The sequence below is a fragment of the Lithobates pipiens genome, unplaced genomic scaffold (assembly GCF_037356315.1).
Source record: "Lithobates pipiens isolate NorthernLeopardFrog02 unplaced genomic scaffold, aLitPip1_a1.2 Scaffold_1, whole genome shotgun sequence".
NCBI lineage: Eukaryota > Metazoa > Chordata > Amphibia > Anura > Ranidae > Lithobates > Lithobates pipiens.
In genome coordinates, this window is record NW_027507685.1 from 25296016 (window position 1) to 25309730 (window position 13715).

Below are 13715 nucleotides of genomic sequence, written 5' to 3' on the forward strand. Positions count from 1 at the left end.
AGTGACTCCTTAAAGAGGAAGTAAACCCTGATGAGTTTACTTCCTCTTTCATTCCCTGCAAAGGTAAAGCATAATGGACTACTATGCATCGCATAGTAGTCCATTATGTGTCACTTACCTGACACAGGAGCCAGCGAAGTTGCCGCTGTCCCCTGTAGTCCGGCGCATCCATCTTCTCGGTGGGTCTCGCTGCTCCGCCGCTGTCATTCAGCGAACGCGTGGCATATCGCCGTTGGCGGCGGCGCGCTCAGTGCGCCTGCGCACCGCTGTCTACGGCGCATGCGCCGTAGACAGCGTTGCCTGTATTTCTGCAAATATCTCCTAAACCGTGTAGGTTTAGGAGATATTTCTTGGACCTACAGGTAAGCCTTAATCTAGGCTTACCTGTAGGTCACAGTGTGTTGTAAGGGTTTACAACCACTTTAAAGCACATCACTATAAACTGTAGTTGGAAATAAATTAGAAAACTGAACTCAAATGTTACTGTTAGGGGAGGGGCTAGGACGGTGAAGGCACTCGGGCTCTATAGCGATTTGAGGAGCTGATCGAGATTTTGGATGTGCGGCTCGATGTTGCATTTTAAATTCATGTCCGTATTAGTGTGGTGCGCTGGAAGCACCCACATATTTATTGTGAGTACCCTGTACATTTTAATAAACGCATGTTAAAGTGTTTTAAACAACTCAAGCCCTATTGGAGTGTTTTTCTCTGCATGCTGACTCTGCTGCTGACATACTGAGGAGGAGATCTTGGGAGAAGTTTAGGAGCCATATGTGTTGGATTCTCACTGGGGGAGTCCTGGGGGGGCTCACAGGCATTGTCTGACCCTGCTTAGTTTGGGGGGTCGCACTCACAGAGGTGAGCCTATACCCATTGGGGGGGCGGGGTCACAAGTGAGGTGATTCGTTGGTGGTCTGGACGTTTTACATAGGATTTCAATATTTTTATTTGTTCATAAATCAACATCCATTTGTGGAATTCAGTCAATAAGTTCATCTTTTTTTGACTGCAGCAAACACAGCAATTCATTTTTTGTACACGAGATTTTGGGCACATATCAATTTAATTATACACAAATATATTTATTGCGCCGTTGTCTCACATATTTCACATTTGTGGAATTTTCACTTTTTTTAATATGGACTTTTCTGCACATTATTGAATGGACATTTAATTATGCACTTTATGTGTTTTTTGATTCAATGATTTTTGATATTTGTTTTTATTTCACGATTCAGCGCTGCATTCTTATATATTCATTTTTATGCATATGGGGGATGTGATCAGTGCTAGCAGCTGGTCTTTCGAATACCTTTCACACACGCACACTGGGGGTTATTTACTGAAGGAAAATCCACTTTTCACTGCAAGTGCACTTGGAAGTAAAGTCGCTGTAGATCCGAGGTAGAGATGCAAGGAAAATAAAAAAAAAAAACATTTTAGCTTGCACTTGATTGGATGATAAAATCAGCAGAGCTTCCCCTCATTTCAGATCTACCCCTTAGATTTAGAGCGACTGCACTTCCAAGTGCACTTGCAGTGCAAATTGGATTTGCCTTTCATAAATAACCCCCACTGTGTTTTTAGTACATACATAATTAGTTTTGTTTTTTGGGTAGCAAGACTCTATCACATATACAGTAAAACCTTGGATTGCAAGCAGAATTCGTTCCGGAAACATGCTTGTAAGCCAAAGCACTCGAATATCAAAGCAAATGTCCCCATAAGAGATAATGGAAACTCAGATGATTCGTTCCACAATCATTTATTCATAAGTCCTTCAGTTTACAGTCCATATAAAAATATTATAGCAATGTGATCAGGTTTTGTAACCATAAAAATTCCATTTACAAATGGAAGCCTCCACAAGGGGATTGGAAGCAAAATCCATCAGGAGCTCCAGAGTATAAAAGAGAAGAGAGGCGCCTCTAAGTGTAGCAATATGGTTACATTTACTGAAGGTACAACATTTAGCAACTCACGCAGTCGATGATTAAAACAGGCACCTCTAAGTATGCAGGGATCCGGGGTAAAGCTCCACATAGACCGTCCTCCGCATCGCTGGCTCTCACTGCTGTTGTTCTGCAATCGTGACCGGGAAGACTACCCTGCAGTAGAGTGATCTGAAAGCGAGGCTTCAAGCGCTCATAGAGCACAGCATGGAAGGGATGGCGTCGATGGCGGTGCGGAGGACGGTCTATGTGGACAGCTTTAACCTGGATCCCTACATACTTAGATGTGCCAGTTTTAACCACTTTCAGACCGGACCATTTTGCTGGTAAATGACCAGAGGTCTTTTTACACTTTGGCACTGCGCTGCTTTAACTGGTAATTGCGCGGTCATGCAATGTTGTACCCAAACAAAATTTGCGTCCTTTTCTTCCCACAAATAGAGCTTTCTTTTGATGGTATTTGATTGCCTCTGCGATTTTTATTTTTTGCGATATAAACGTAAAAAGACCGCAAATTTTGAAAAAAAATGATATTTTCTACTTTTTGTTATTAGAAAAATCCAATAAACTCAATTTTAGTCATACATTTAGGCCAAAATGTATTCAGCCACATGTCTTTGGTAAAAAAAAAGTCAATAATTGTATATTTATTGGTTTGCGCAAAAGTTGTCACATCTACAAACTAAGGTACGTTTTCTGGAATTTACGCAGCTTTTAGTTTACGACTGCCTATCTCATTTCTTGAGGTGCTAAAATGGCAGGGCAGTACAAACCCCCCCCAAATGACCCCATTTTGGAAAGTAGACCCCCTAAGGAAATTGATAAGAGGCATGTTGAGCCCATTGAATATTTTATTTTTTTGCCTCAAGCGATTGAATAATGACAAAAAAAAAAATTTTTTTTTTTTTTTACACAAAGTTGTCACTAAATGATATATTGCTCACACATGCTATGGGCGTATGTGAAATGACACCCCAAAATAAATTCTGCTGCTTCTCCTGAGTACGGGGATACCACATATGTGGGACTTTTTGGGAGCCTAGCCGCGTACGGGGCCCCAAAAACCAAGCACCGCCTTCAGGCTTTCTAAGGGCGTAAATTTTTGAGTTCACTTCTCACTACCTATTACAGTTTTGAAGGCCATAAAATGCCAAGATGGCACAAAACCCCCACAAATGACCCCATTTTAGAAAGTAGACACCCCAAGCTATTTGCTGAGAGGCATGTTGAGTTCATGGAATATTTTATATTTTGCCACAAGTTGCGGGAAAATTACAAACTTTTTTTTTTTTTTTTTTTTCACAAAGTTGTCACTAAATGATATATTGCTCACGCATGCCATGGGCATATGTGAAATGACACCCCAAAATAAATTCTGCTGCTTCTCCTGAGTACGGGGATACCACATATGTGGGACTTTTTGGGAGCCTAGCCGCGTACGGGGCCCCGAAAACCAAGCACCGCCTTCAGGCTTTCTAAGGGCGTAAATTTTTGAGTTCACTTCTCACTACCTATTACAGTTTTGAAGGCCATAAAATGCCAAGATGGCACAAAACCCCCACAAATGACCCCATTTTAGAAAGTAGACACCCCAAGCTATTTGCTGAGAGGCATGTTGAGTCCATGGAATATTTTATATTTTGCCACAAGTTGCGGGAAAATTACAAACTTTTTTTTTTTTTTTCACAAAGTTGTCACTAAATGATATATTGCTCACGCATGCCATGGGCATATGTGAAATGACACCCCAAAATAAATTCTGCTGCTTCTCCAGAGTACGGGGATACCACATATGTGGGACTTTTTGGGAGCCTAGCCGCGTACGGGGCCCCGAAAACCAAGCACCGCCTTCAGGCTTTCTAAGGGCGTTACAGTTTTGAAGGCCATAAAATGCCAAGATGGCACAAACCCCCCCCCAAATGACCCCATTTTGGAAAGTAGACACCCCTAAATTTAGGGGTACACTAGTGAGACTAGGTAATAAATGGCGGGTGCCCTGAAACTATAAAAAAATAACTAACCAACCAGCGTCACCTGTAACAGTTATATGGTGATCACTGGTGAAAGGGTTAACTAGGGGGCAATCAGGGGGCTTTATGCGGTAGTATATGGGGGTCCCTGGCGCTATAAAAAGCTGCGGCGAACCTAAATACCTACCTGCCTAACTAGCGTCACCTGTGACACTAATACAGCGATCAGAAAAACGATCGCTTATTAGGCTGGGTTCACACTGGAGCGATGCGGGAACGCCACGAATGCGCGGCGGGTTCCCGCATCGCATGCCTCCCGGCGGCAGTTCACACTGCCCTATGCGAACTGCTGGGAGTGTCAGTGAAATGTTACTGACACCCCCAGATCAGTTCGCATATCGCAGTGCGATCTGCAAACTCGGATCGCATGGTGTGAACACCCATGCGATCCGATTCTGCTGCGGGCCAAAAAAAGGGTCCCGTGCGAATTTGCGGCGGGTGCGGCGGGTGCGGCGAATGGCTGAACTCGAATCGCACAGAGATCGGATGTGATTTGCACTGCAGTGCGGTGCGAATCACATCCGTTCTCATAAACCGCTGCAATGTGAACCCAGCCTTAGTGACACTGGCGACGGGGGGTGATCACGGGGTTAAACCTTTATTGGGGGGGTTAGGGGGGTACCTTAGAACTAAAGGGGGCTAACCCTAACTGCCCTAACAGTTATTAGTCACAAATGACACCCGCCGGGTGATCAGGGGGTTAAACCTTTATTAGGTAATAAATGGCGGGTGCCCTGAAACTATAAAAAAATAACTAACCAACCAGCGTCACCTGTAACAGTTATATGGTGATCACAGGTGAAAGGGTTAACTAGGGGGCAATCAGGGGGCTTTATGCGGTAGTATATGGGGGTCCCTGGCGCTATAAAAAGCTGCGGCGAACCTAAATACCTACCTGCCTAACTAGCATCACCTGTGACACTAATACGGCGATCAGAAAAATGATCGCTTATTAGGCTGGGTTCACACTGGAGCGATGCGGAAACGCCGCGAATCCGCGGCGGGTTCCCGCATCGCATGCCTCCCGGCGGCAGTTCACACTGCCCTATGCGAACTGCTGGGAGTGTCAGTGAAATGTTACTGACACCCCCAGATCAGTTCGCATATCGCAGTGCGATCTGCAAACTCGGATCGCATGGTGTGAACACCCATGCGATCCGATTCTGCTGCGGGCCAAAAAAAGGGTCCCGTGCGAATTTGCGGCGGGTGCGGCGGGTGTGGCGGGTGCGGCGAATGGCTGAACTCGAATCGCACAGAGATCGGATGTGATTTGCACTGCAGTGCGGTGCGAATCACATTCGTTCTCATAAACCGCTGCAATGTGAACCCAGCCTTAGTGACACTGGCGACGGGGGGTGATCACGGGGTTAAACCTTTATTGGGGGGGTTAGGGGGGTACATTAGAACTAAAGGGGGCTAACTCTAACTGCCCTAACAGTTATTACAGTCACAAATGACACCAATGCAAAAAAAAAAAATAAAAAATGACATTGGTGTCACTGTGACTGGGGGGCAGGGGTAATTGGGGGGGTGATCGGGGGGTAAAGGGGGGGTGTGAGTGTGCCTGGCATGTTCTACTGTGTGTGTAGAGTGTTGGTGCAACTCACCGATCCGCTCTCCTCCGTGTCGGAACGAAAAATACCGACACGGAGGAGAGAATACATCACTTCCTCTCCTGTGTTTACATTACAGGAGAGGAAGTGATGTCACGGGGGATTTCTATTCGTCGGGAGCGATCGCGAGGGGGTGGCCATGAATGAATGGCCGCCCCCTCGTCCCGGATCGCTCCCGGACGAAAACCGACCGCCGCAGGCACCGGGCGGGGGCCCGATCGGGCCCCCGACCCGCGGGAGGCAAGGGACGTACATGTAAGCCCTTATGCCTGCCCGTGCCATTCTGCCGACGTACATCGGCGTGCGGCGGTCGGCAACTGGTTAATCATCAACCATGTGAGTTGCTAAATATGGTACCTTCATTAACTGCTTCAGCCCCGGGAAGATTTTACCCCCTTCCTGACCAGAGCACTTTTTGCGATTCGGCACTACGTCACTTTAACTGAAACAAAATCGGCGTCCTTCTTTTCCCACAAATAGAGCTTTCTTTTCTTTTCCAATAATTTTTATTGATTTTAACAGATAGGATATACAATAAACATTTAGAAAATACAGAACATGGAAACATGTCTTGGCCGACATGGCCTAACAGAGCTTTCTTTTGATAGTATTTGATCACCTCAGCGTTTTTAATTTTTTTGCGCCATAAACAAAAAAATAGCGACAATTTTGAAAAAAACTCAATATTTTTTACTTTTAGCTATAATAAATATCCCCAAAAATTTATAAAAAAAACTATTTTAATTGTTTATAAAATTTATAAAAAAACTATTTTAATTAATCTATAAAAAAAACAAAAATTCTGTGACCATAGAACTAATTTAAAGCTGGGTTCCACTGCCTAAATAGTTTTTTTGTTATTTTTTTGCTAAAATGACACCGATTAAGTTATTGAAAATTAAAACTCACTTGTTCCAGTTTTTATGTCATTAAGATGTCAGTTTTCTGTTTAAAAAATAACTTTTAAAGCTTCTTTTTGGCCGTTCTCATCTTGCCTGTGGGCATGTGAAGCCCACAGGCATCCTCTTCTGGGATACAGTGCTGCTGATCGACCAGCATGCCCTGCGCGTTGTATCCCCGATCTCGTGCATGTGCAGTAAGTTGAACTTGTAGCGCCATCAACAGCTCGGGTTGCCATCGCAACAGGCGGCAGCGTTGGAAGACCCGCCCTGGTGTGATGGCAACGTAGTTGAAATCCCGCGATAACTCGCGCCAGGCTGCCTCACTGACTCCTGGGAACAATGACACAAGCTTCCAGGAGTCAGTGCGGCTATCAGGAAATTACAAAATAGCCGCACTAGCCACTCCTCTATCCGCACACAGGAGAGACCGGAAATACAGAGGATTACAATGACAAGTAAGTTACAGAGACAAAAAAAATTAAAAATAACTTCAGTTTTTACATTAGGCGATAGAGTTGATTGTATTGGTCTAATGTCTTAAAATCGGGTGGAGCTCCGCTTTAATCAAACATCAACTATAGTATTTATGAAAATCACATCTTATAGTGAAGTTTAAGGAGAAGTCCAGCCTGAGCTCATTTGGCTGGGCTTCTCATATGGATCACAGGAGTGCAATTCATTTTGCACCCCTGTGACCCATTTTCAGCAGAGAGCAGTCTGATGTCCGCTCTCTGCTGACGTCACAGAAATCAGTCCAGGAACTGCATCACCCCAACAATGGAAGGCGAGAATCTGCCAGGTGCCTGGGCTGAAGCCCCGTCTCAGCTTTTTCAGCGAGAGCCTGAAACGGCCGCCCCCTGCCCCTTCACAGCTCAATGCTCCAGTGAGCACAGGGGCACAGAGCGGAGGTCTGCTGATTGATAGTCAGCAGCTCTCTGCTGGTGGAGTTGTGAGAACTGAGCCATCGGCAGTGTTCGATCAATCAGTTTTGAGTGTACAGGCGCTAGGGGACAGATGCAACATCGGACCGATGCTGTATCTATCTTGGTAAGTATGATACTGAAAAAAAATCCGTTTCTTATCTTTTAGGCTGGATTCACACCTATGCATGTTTAGTGCTTTTTGCATTTTGCAGATTTGCACTACAGTCCATTTACCATGGTTTCCTATGGAACATGTTCTGTAGTACAAATCTGCAAAATGCAAAAAGCACTAAAAATGCCTAGGTGTGAATCCAGCCTTAAGGTCAGCATAGGCTGCCTGTTGTCTCTGCTTCTGTAAGGCTTCATTCACACCTATGCATGTTGCTTTTAAGCATTTCTGAAGTTCTTTTTGCTGTGCTTTTTGCATTTTTTACAGTTTGCATTTTGTTATGCTCCTTTTTTATTTTTAGCCAAATTTGTTGCTGGGATTTAAACTGCAAATCACGGAAAAATCATGGTAAAATGCAATGCACGCTGCAAAAAAAGCAGCGTTTTGCATTTAAAAAAGTCCCCGATCCTTTCCATAAATGAAGAGGCACAAAAATGCAATAATGTGAACGGGTTCCACAGGAACCCATGTTGAAAATAATGCCCTGCGTTTCTGCAAAAAGCAAGAAAAAACGCATTGGTGTGAATGGAGCCTAAAGGAGGACTCTAAGGCTGCATTCACACTTATGCTTTTTGCATTTTGCAGATTTGCACTACAGTCCATTTAACATGGTTTCCTATGGAACACGTTCTGTAGTGCAAATATGCAAAAAGCCCTAAAACTGCATAGGTGTGAATCCAGCCTAATGGGGACCCTGATCTAAGGTGGAACTCTGACAGAGACACTGATGTATAAAGGACACTGAATGAATGCAGGACCCTGATTTAAGGGGGACCCTGATGGGGATTTTGTTTTTGCCTTTCTGATTGGTTGCCATGCACAGCTGCTCCAGATTCTGTCTACTTGAGTTTTGATAATTTCCCGTATTGTACATAGTTCATGCTTAATATAGTATACTTGAATTTTAGGGAATATAATGCCGCATACACACAATCGCACATTCCGACAACAAAATCCATGGTATTTTTTCAGACGGATGTTGGTTCAAACTTGTCTTGTATACACACGGTCACACAAAGTTGGTCAGAAATTCCGAATGTCAATAACGCGGTGACGTACAACACATACGACGGAATTGTCTACACACGATCAGAATTTATAGCCTACACATGGTCGGAAATTTCTGACAACAAGCTCCGATCGCACATTTGCCGTCGGAAAGTCCAACCGTGTGCACGTGGCATAAGAGTTTTCAGGTTCACTTGGCTCTGGAAGGGACAGGTACCTCGTATTATGGACATGAAGTACAAAGACATATCTTTGCACAGAGTACACAAGACATGCTCTGCATGTACTGCAATGTGCAAACTGCATCCGGAGCGTACCTACAAGGGACACAATTGCGACCCTGCCCTATGCTGCCGGGGACGCTATGCTGCCTGGAGTGGTGGAGGCGGCTACATATAGAGGAACCAATCTCTCCATTTTCCTTGTGCAACAGCTGAATGCCTGTGGGAAGGCTAGAAGGAGAAGCAGATTCAGCAGCTGCCTGCCGCTCCTCCTATCCAGATTCATTCTGCTGCCTCCTATGTGCTCTCCAGCCTGCCTGTGTCCTCTCCTGCCCCCCCCAATCCCCCGCAGCTCTGCCAGGTTTCCCCCTCCCCTCTCCCGCCAGCTGCTGCAGGGGAACTGTCAGGATGGAGAGCAGGGAAGGGGCCGGTAAATGTGTCATTTACAGGCCTCTTTCTTTTCTGAATGGAGATTCAGTGATCCATACCGATTCATAACTGAAACTGTGTTTACTACGCTTCAGTTTGTGAATGAACGGGGCTCTCTGTACAGCGCTATTCCCATCCATTAATTCTGTGCAGCCGAGGCTGCAGCGGTATTAATTTTATAGACAAAAATATTTTGTCATAGTTTTCGTTTGCTGCATGTTTTCAGTGCTGAAAACTAAACAAAAATAAAATTCAGTTTTAATTCAGAGAGCTGATTGGTTGCCATGCACATTTGTTGCAGACTGCGCCAGCTTTGATCAATTCCCCTCAATGTGTTTTAGCATTCAAGAGTTTCTCAGCCTCCTTGAATATTTTAGGATTCCTCTAGATTACACAGCACACTTGGTGCATATAACGTCAATGTAGTGGCAGGTTCATTTTTACCAATGCAGACATTTTTAAGTGAACACAGGCTAATGCAATTGATATAAAATGGACCCATGGATACTGAGTGGTAGTTTGATGTTAAATGATTCAGATTCTTATAAATCTTTCAACCAAGGCATAGGTAAGTATGTACTGTACAATTTTATTTTAATCATGCAAGTGCTGAGACGCAGTGGCCATGATTTCCTGTACTATGCAGGGGGGAGTTTGGAAAAAACTGAGTTTTCTTCTGAATGACTAAATGTGTAAAGTGATTTTCTTCTCTTCACATCACTGCACTTCGCCTTACTACTCAGTTTAATAAATCAGGTCCAGTGTGTTTATCTGTGCACTGACAAGGAGGAACAACTAGATATCTGCTAAACATTTCCAATGTGGACTTATCCAGCAACAAAGGGGTTATCTTTTAAAATTGTTAGTACTCCACAGGCAGCTTGTTTATTGCAAATCTAAAGCTGGCTATAGATGATGCGATTTACTTGCCTGCAATCACGAGTTGCAGAAAAGAAAATTACTTGATTCCCCCATCAACACAATCAGTGTTGATGGGGGAATCCTTCCCGTGGAGCTATTGTGTTCCCCTGGGTGGGGGTGTGGCGAGCCATCCCAGCTGGGAGAACACAGTGATTATTGCTAGTGGCTATAGCTGCTGGCAATGATCGTATGTATAAAATTTGGCAAGCTGGTTGTACCCAAGACGATCGATGCATTGACTTGGGCACAATCAGCCTGCCCATAGAGGGTTTGCATCTTGGTCAGTCCCCGCTGAATCGGCCAATATTCTAACTATATATGGCCAGCTTTACTGATTTGCAGCTACTGGTAATTGGGGACTAATGGCTACTTGAAGGAAATTATCAGGTACACTTGGCCTTGGAAGGGACAGGTACCTCGTATTACGGACATAAAGTACAAAGACATATCTTTGCACAGAGTACACAAGACATGCTCTGCATGTACTGCAATGTGCAACCTGCATCAGGAGCATACCTACAGGGGACGCAATTGCGACTCTGCCCTATGCTGCCGGGGACCCTATGCTGCCTTGAGTGGTGGGGGCGGCTACATATAGAGGAACCAATCTCTCCATTTTCCTTGTGAAACAGCTGAATGCTTATGGGATTGACTTGGGCACAATCAGCCTGCCCATAGAGGGTTTGAATCTTGGTCAGACCCTGTTGAAGCAGCCAATATTCTAACTAGCCACCTTTACTGATTTGCAGCTACTGGTAATTGGGGTCTAATGGCTACTTGAAGGAAATTATCATCAATTAATGAAAAACATGAAAACCCTCCCTATGCTCCCCTTGTAAATAGGTATGCTCTAGAAGTTAAGAAGCAGTCACTTGCTAGACTTAGGTAGAAATCTGAATACTCAATCTTTAACTATTGTAATTGTGCAAGCTGTCTTATGAAAAATGCATATTTCCTTCCATCTTTGTTGCCTCTACTTTACTTTACTTTACAGTTACTCATCTGGTATGTATAATGCTGGCCATAGAAGAGTAATATTTTTTTGATTAACCAGCGGGTTACTCGATGTCTTCATGCAAACATTCAACGTGGATGGGGGAGTTCTCCCCGTTGTGCTATTGTATTGAGACACCCCCCCCCCACTACAAGAATACACTGATCAGCGCTGCGGGCTACAGCTATATCAAAAAGCAAAAGTCTAAGCCCTTGTACACACGGTCGGAGAATCCGTCGGAATGTGTCCTATCGGACCGTGTTGACGGATAATCCGACTATGTGTGGTATGCATCGGACTGATTCCGTCGGAATATCCGTCGGACCCAATTTTTCAACTTGTTGGAAATATTTTACGACCAACTGGTTCGATCAGACATACTCCGATCATGTGTAGAGAATTTTGATCGGACCAAGTGCTACGCATGCTCAGATCAAATTCCTACATCAAAGCTATTGGCTACTAGCCTGAACGTAGTCCCATCGTAACGAAATTACGTCATCACGTTCTGAATGTTCGGATTTTTCGACAACTTAGTCCGACCGTGTGTATGCAACAGTTTCGGACAAGATCCGACGGGCAAAATCCGACGGACAAGTTTCGACGGATTTGGTTGTCGAAATCTCCGACAAATCTCTGTGTGTACAGGGGCTTACAGGGCAGTTATACAGAAGTCGTTGACTGTATTACCATCCTACCTATATATGAATCAAAAATTTGTCCAGTCCCTGCAGAACCAGCTGAATTTCGATCCATGTCCGGCTTAACTAGAGCTGCTTTTAGAGCCTTTAACATGGCAATAGTCATTTCAAAGTGTCCAACTGATCACCTTTTACCCTCTGTGACCTTGAGCTACAACACTGATTTGCACAGAAGTAAATTCCTCCTACCTGATTCAGTCAGATTGTGGTTTGTCAGTCCACACGTGTGAAGCCATGTGTTAAGCTGTGTGACTCAGACGGCAGTAGCACATTACTCTATAAACCTGAGATATACAAACATGTCACAAAGTATTAGGTCTAGCCGCACATCTGACATTGTAATTGTCAAGCTTCTAGATACGACTCCAAGGTAACCAGTCCAGAACACATTCATGAATACTACGTAAATACAACTATTTTTTGAAAGCATTATCATAAATAAAGTAATAGATGATATTGCATCTGTATCCTGAAAATACCAATTTGTTATTGTAAACAAGACTTTCTCTTTGCAGTAGTCAGGCAGAACTGTAATTGAATAAATTAACACAGGAGTTAAAATTGATGACAACATTTCCTTTTATCTAGACCAGCCATTCTCAGCCAGGGTTCCGAAGAACCCTAGAGTTCCTCAAGAGCTTACTAGAGATTCCTTGAACTGTGGCTGGTTGACTTTTCATTTGATTAGCCAGCATATCTTTAGGCTGGGTTCACACTGCTGCGATGCGGGAACGCTGCGGATCTACTGCGGGTTCCCGCATCGCATGCCTCCCGGCGGCAGTTCACACTGCCCTATGCGAACTGCTGGAAGTGTCAGTGAAAAGTTAATGACACCTCCAAATCAGTTCGCATATCGCAGTGCGATCTGCAAACTCGGACAGGAATCGGATCGCATGGTGTGAACATCCATGCGATCCGATTCTGCTGCGGACCAAAAAAGGGGTCCTGTGCGAGTTTGGGCCGGATGTGATGCGAATTCAGCCATACTATCTGTATGGCTGGAATCACATCGCACAGAGATCGCATGTGATTTGCACTGCAGTGCGGTGCAAATCACATCCGATCTCATACACCGCAGCAGTGTGAACCCAGCCTCAAGGCCAACTTCACTTGGCAAAGCCAACTGCATGATCCCAATTATCCTTTTAGCTACCTGTAAAGGTCACAGTCTGACCACCACTGTAAAGGGGACTTTCTTCTCACTGACCACCCATGTATGGAACATTTTTTTACTGACCTCCAATGCAAAGCCCAATGTCCCTAAAGCCCCATACACACTATCAGATTGTCTGCTGATTTTTTTCCTTCAGGTTTACCAAAACCATGTAGTACAAGGGCCTGCCTGATTGCATACACATTGAAACCCCTAAGGTTTGACCTCATATTATATGGTTTTGGTAAATCTGATGGAAAAAATCAGCAGGCAATCTGATAGTGTGTATGGGGCTTTAGGGACATTGTTTTCCACTGACCTCCAATGTAAGGGACATTTTTTTTCCACTGACCTCCAATGTAAGGGACATTTTTTTTCCACTGACCTCCAATGTAAGGGACATTTTTTTTCCACTGACCTCCAATGTAAGGGACATTTTTTTTCCACTGACCTCCAATGTAAGGGACATTTTTTTCCACTGACCCCCAATGTAAGGGACATTTTTCTACTAATTCTGATTATATGGTTTTAGCAGGGCTTCCCTGGGTCCTACAAATTATTTCAAGGGTCATTCAGAAGTAAGACAGTTAAAAAAGGCTGATTTGTCCCCATCTGCAATAAGAGGAATGGATACAGAATTAATTTAACTTTAACCTGGAAAACACTCTAACTGCTCCCTTTAAATTGCCAAATCCAAAA

General features: G+C 44.2%; 1 protein-coding gene across 1 annotated transcript in view; it reads right to left on the reverse strand.

The window, feature by feature from the left end:
• Positions 1-13715, reverse strand: part of GPR50 (G protein-coupled receptor 50) — a 237913-nt gene that overhangs the window by 221571 nt on the left and 2627 nt on the right. The gene's annotated exons all lie outside the window — the stretch shown is intronic.